The 5,871-nt window shown below is 48.4% G+C and overlaps 1 long non-coding RNA gene across 1 annotated transcript; it reads right to left on the bottom strand.

The window, feature by feature from the left end:
- Positions 1-1,150: 1,150 nt before the first annotated feature.
- On the bottom strand, positions 1,151-2,495 carry LOC114062440. Its single transcript, XR_003572380.1, has 2 exons — positions 2,193-2,495; positions 1,151-1,487 (listed from the first exon to the last, which is right to left on the bottom strand). It is a non-coding gene; the product is annotated as an uncharacterized LOC114062440 (long non-coding RNA).
- Between the last annotated feature and the right edge of the window lie 3,376 nt (positions 2,496-5,871).

The raw sequence follows: 5,871 nt of genomic DNA, 5'->3' as shown, positions 1-5,871 counted from the left end.
ATAAAAGTTTATTTGTTTACCAGTCCATGACAAGAAGTCCTTGTGTCCTGTTCTGGGAAATAAGGTGTGCTGAGAGCTTGAGAATTCGCAAAGGAATAGGCAATATGTGCTTATAAAAAGGCAGATCTTGCAATAAGATGAGTAAACCTTTGTAAACTTCCAATGGATGTGAAGAGAACAAAAAGGTTTAGGTAGAATTGTGCTTTTAGGAGCACAGGTATATATTTTGGGCTGTGTCCTTAAGGAACTGTAAGACAAACTGAACTTAACACTTTTCAGAGGTCAGATGTAAAGAGATTTATTCCCCCCACCCCCAATTTGAGTCCCACGTTTGTTTGCTGCAGGAGGTTCGTTGTTTCCGTGGCTGATTTGTATAATCAGCTGTTGTGATGGGTAACCAAGAATGGAGAAAATAGTTAATAGTGCTCATTTTAATACAAAGTGGAGATTTGTGCTGCATGTCAGAGCCTGAGGTATTTGCTTTTTAATGCAGTATTGTCCATCCCAAGCTTGGCCAGATCAGCTGTTTCACTGTTTCCTCCTCCCCAAAAATCGGGATAGTGGCTTGAAAAAAAGGAGGGTGAGCTCTTCACTGACGGGGCAGTGAGCTGAAGGGCTCTGTGCTTTGGGGGTGATGCTTGAAGGGAAGCTGCCTCAATGTGTGGGAAAGGCTGGAGCCCCAAACCTGGCTTTACAGCCCCCTCCCTGCACAGGGCCAGGACAGGATGTGCCTGGGTCCTGTGTGCTGCATGAGGAGGAACCTGCCAGGGATTGTTCTTTGCAGGCATTGCCATCTGGTTTTACAAAACGTTGTGCTTTGGCTCTCAGACTCAGTTGTCCCCAGGTCTGCTGGGATAAATCCTGCTGGCTGTGAGGGGGCTATTCAGACACCTCATGCACCTCTTGGCCCTTTTAGTTCCTCAGAAGTCAGTGCACCTTCCCTCAGAGACTGCCTGGGGCCAGTCTTCAGGCAAGTTCTTTTTTTTCCCTTTTCTTTTTATGCCCTTTCTCTATGGAACTGATTGAATCTGGGTTATGGCAAGTGGTGGAGACCCAATCTGCACCACTAAACTGCATCCCTGTTCAGTCCCTCTCCTTTGCCATGTACACTTTTCAGTACTCACACAAGTAATCGAAACCTTGTCATCTATTGCTCTGGGTTGCTTTATTGTGTGTGACTTTGCTTGCAATCCACGTGTTCTACACCCTGGCATAGACTGTGTGGCACAGTTCTCCTTCCAAGGAGACACCAAAGAAACCAGCAGCAGCTGCTGAGGATGTCCTGGGTGAACCCAGCCCTGTTTGGTCCATCTTTTCCAAGGGGCAGGTCCCTGCAGTTCCCCATGTTCAGGGGTCATGGCAGACAACCCCTTGCTCCTCTTCCAGCTGTGCAGAGCCACTTATGGGACTACTTGGCCATTTTCATGGTTTGAGGCACTGGTGATCAGAGGAAAAGGAGTCCTTCCAACCACAGGTGCAATTATTCACTGTGCTGCAAGAAGAGTGTATAAATTCTTTGCAATGCATTAACCTTTGTCCTAATAATGGGTATCACTTGAGCTGTCACTAATTCCTGGAAAACAGTGCTGCTTACATCAGAAAATCAATTTACATCTCTTGTTTTCACAATCAAGTGTCTTTTCCTTGTATTATGCCCCACTTGTTTTCTCTAGTAGATACATTGTCAGGTTTTATATTTTCTCAGCAGTTAAGAGCGAAAAAACTGAAGCTCTTTCTTCAGAGAATTATTCTAGAACTCCTCTTGTGATCCATGCTGTGCTGTCTTATGCCTGACGTGTACCATGAGTAACTGAGGAAATTCTTCTGCACCGATGACAGTAAATATTGGTGTCTGTCCTCTTCCACAGAGAATGATTTCTGTGCTTCCTTCTGAAACCAAAATGACTCTTGTTTCTTTGAAAGGAATTATCTTAAATTGCTGATGTAGGTCCACCACTGCTGTTGTCAGAATCACAGTCAAGGACAGGATGTGTTTGGGGTTTTTTTTTAACAATTTAATAATGCAGGATTGTTTGGCTTCGACCTGCAATAAAAATTGTGTGAACGGTTCCGCAGCACATTTGATCCCAAATAAGGTGGCTCAGGGAAAGCTAAACAGTCTGCAGCAAATTGAGTTCATTTGCAGCCGCTCGTAATCCTTCTCCCAGCCGTTCCCATTTACTTGGACTCACAGGTGCTGTGGTGGAGGATATTGTGTGGGCTCAGGGTGACAAGTCTCCATCCCAGCTCTCCACTGCACTGCTGGGGAATCCTTTCCTCTGGGTCAGAGTCTTTATTTCTGTCCCAGACCCACAGCTGAGACCTGCCTCGAGCACAGGGGGACACTGGAGGTGCTGCTGCAGTGGGGGCTGGGTGGACAGGACTCTGTTATGGGACTCCATCCCTCATTTTCCAGACACTCTTACAAGATCTCCAAAGGAGAGTGATGCAGCACTTCCCTCTCTCTGACAGCAGGAACATCTCCTCTCACAGAGGGGAGAATAAGCAGACAAAGTGCTTGGAAACAAGATTTCAGAATTCTTGCTGTGACCACTAAGGCAGAGAAGAAGAACATGGAGAAAGCACAACATTTTGAAACAGCAGAAGACTGAGTTTCCAACAGCCTCTCCAGGTGACTGAGAGTTGTCAGGCTGGAAAGAGCCTCTGAAGTTTGTCTTCTGTACCCTGCTGTTCAAAGCAGGACTGACTTTAGCCACAGACTGGATTGCTCTGGGACATGAAGCCTCTGTGTATCTTGGTTTCTACTGCTGCCTATTGTTTGGAGTACATCCAGCCTGGTGGGAAACTTTGGCTGTGGGGATTGAAGATGACTTGCATTTTTTGCTTTCATAAATTCTTCTGTGACTCGGATTCTTTGAGGAAATGGTTCTTATGGACAGGTGTTTTAAAATGACAAAGTTAAGGCATCTGCTCCTTTTGTGACTGTTGTTGGTCTGAAGTGCCTGTGCTGTGCCTTTGCACATTTCACTCACTGTGGTCAGTAAAAATAGATCATCGTTATATTTTGGTTCAGCTTCTTCCTGTTCATATCCATGTGCTCCCTCAGACTCCCTCAGTGGCTCCCTGCAAAATCTGAGGCCACAAGCTCTTCCTCCCTGCCTCCATGGGATGGCTCATGTGGTTTTAGTGCTGTCACCAGAAGTTTGGGTTTTGTTACTGAAATCTGCTGTGCTGCAATACCCCTTTAAAAGGGAGTTTAGCAGCAGTCTCTGGCCAAACCTTAAACACTTACAGCCTGCATAAAGGGGTGTTCTCTGCAGGGCAGCTCACCTCTTAAAGATTAAAGACCTGAAAATTCCCAGCAGGCAGGTTTTTGGTGTGCTGAGGGACGGGTGTTGGAATGAGAGGGCAGTGAGGGGTGTCTCTAGCTCTGTGTTGAGGTGCCTGTCCTGGGTGTAGCCCTGCACTGCCCGTGTTGTGCTGATGACGAAGTGTGGGTTCTTCAGACGTAGTGTGAGCCTCAGCTTACCCCTGATGGAGCTGCAAGGATGCAGGGGAACTCTGCACTGCAGAAGATGGAAAGTCAAGTCTCTAAGAAGGAGGCAGTGGGACCAAAGCTCAGCTTCTGGTGTGGAGGGTAACACAGGGACAACACGGGTGCCTTGCCCAGACCTGTGCGTGCTGGAAGTGCCGAGGGAGGGTTTCCCCACTGTCTGCATGGGTTGATATCCCCAAAATCTGTATGAAGTGTTTAGTGCTCCACAGCAGGGCTGGTCCTAAGGAAAACACCTCAAGCTAGAGCAGTCAGAGTGGAGGGAGCAGAGCGGGAGCAGCTCCTCGGAGTCGAGCGCCACGTCCTCTAAATGTTACGGGAGCGTCGCAGGGAGATGCTCAACAGACTCAAAAGGTCACCACTGCCCAGGCTTTCAGTAAAACAAAGGCCAACTATTTTTAACTTAATTTCAAGTGGGAAGCCTAAAGCCATAAGCTGGCCTGATTGCAGGAGGCCTTGGCGTCTGTGCTAATCAGAGCTGGATGTATAATGTGAGCCTGTGTCTGACTGCACTGCCTGGTGCCTGACACCCACACATGGGGCCCAACCTCCTGAAGTCCTGCAAGCACTGCACTAAAAATCCATTCCTCTTGGAGAGTTACTGTAAGAGACAGCCAGTTCAGGAAACAAAGGCGGGGGTAAACAGAGACATAACAGATAATTTGCATTATGTAGAAGTGGCCCCATCTGCACCTGTTCACTACAAGAGAGTGAAAAAGCAGGAGGGATTTCCAGGCACACGGGACAGACACCACAAGATCCATAGCTAAGGGATCTTGTGTTCTGTTTGGAGAATCCAGGACTCCTCAGGTATGTCCTCTACAGGACACAAAGCTTTGACTCCAAGGCTGTTTTCAAAAATTAATACATATATTTTTGTTTGAAGACAGATCTGCAGAGGTCCTGTTAATGTACCTGCCAGCAGGAGTATAAGCATAGACAGGAGAAGGTCTGCATTTGTTTTGTATGGCTTTCTTCACCCTGATGATAGAGCCAAGAGAAGCCAGGTTCTGGTCCCCGACCACTTCCTGAAGTGCTGCTGTTGTAGGTCTCTGCTCATACTTGTTTCTGGTATCAAACAAAAGCTTCTGAGCCTGCTTGGTGAAATTCATGAACCCAGCAGAATCTGAACATCATCTTGGATGGGTAAGCTGTGCCAGAGTTGCACTGCACTTCCTGACAGCTCAGCTTGTCCTTCTGGTATGACAAAGCTGTGTCAAGAAGAAGACAAAAAAGCAAGTTTGGGCCAGCCTTATTCCTCCTGAAACAGTATTTTTGCAGCAGGGCTTTTCTCAAATTTACTGCATATTTTTCTGGTTTCTGACCCATCTGGCAGTGCAGGCCCAGTGCCCAGCGAGGCATTTTCCATTGCAGCAACAGGAGGAGTGCACAGCTGGTTTTCCACAGGTTGTGAAACAGGATCACTGTCTGAATACAGCACTCTGGGGGACCTGGGCAATGGGAAGAGCTTGTTTCTTAAGAATAAGCTTGAAAAGCTTTTAAGTAGAGGAGTAGTTTTTTTCCTTGCTGGTGGCCAAAGGCCGGGCACAGAGCAGGGCTCTGCCCCTGGAGCTGGTCCTGAGCACAGCTCTGGTCCTGAGCACAGCTCTGGTGCTGGAGCATGGCTCTGATCCTGGAGTGCCCCGAGCACATGGTTTCCCTTGGGCTGACAGTGTGCAAACGAAGCTGGTCTGTGCCTTGGGTGCTGGCGAGTGCACAGTGGGGGCACTGCCTGCAGCAGTGATGCAGGTGAGGCTGGAAAGGTTCTGTAGCCAGATGTGTCAGTGCAGTGCAGCCAAGGCCTGCTCTTGGCTGTGTCTCCAGCAGCTCTGGAGGGAGCAGAGATGGGCCTGACAGCCTGTCTGCAGTGTGGCGGTGTCACAGCAAACAGTGCCAGTGCCCTGGACAGTTTGATCCTATGGCTCCCATTCCTCAGCTGCTGATCAAACACCTGCCTCCTGCTGGTGCAGCTGATCCCACAGTGCTCCAGTCAGCCTGGTATTTCAAGGGAAGCTCTGCTGTTGCGGTGGTGCTCTTTCCAAGGAGGTACTTCCTGCCCTGAGCATGGACCATGCATGGCTGCTGCTGTTTCTGGGGGCTTTGGTACTGTCAGCCTGTTCTCTTTGCAAGCAGCACAAAATGGTTTTCTACAGCACTGTGAAAGTTTGGAGCTGTGCTGGTGTAAATCCCAGCTGTTGTTCTTGGATCTGATGAGTGTCCCAGACCTGAACATCTCCAGTGTGGTTCTCTCTTTAGTGCTCTGCACTGCCTCGTGCTTTTGAGGAACCAGCGTGTCCCCAGGATGTTACAGTGTACTGAGAGCATGGGTACACGTTTTCATCTTACTTGTAGGACTT

Source organism: Empidonax traillii, unplaced genomic scaffold (assembly GCF_003031625.1).
Source record: "Empidonax traillii isolate 1590-97213 ecotype Southwest subspecies unplaced genomic scaffold, ASM303162v1 scaffold407:size753175, whole genome shotgun sequence".
In the NCBI taxonomy this organism is placed as follows: domain Eukaryota; kingdom Metazoa; phylum Chordata; class Aves; order Passeriformes; family Tyrannidae; genus Empidonax; species Empidonax traillii.
Note: the sequence above shows the minus strand (reverse complement) of the source record. Positions and strands in the feature narration are given on the sequence as shown.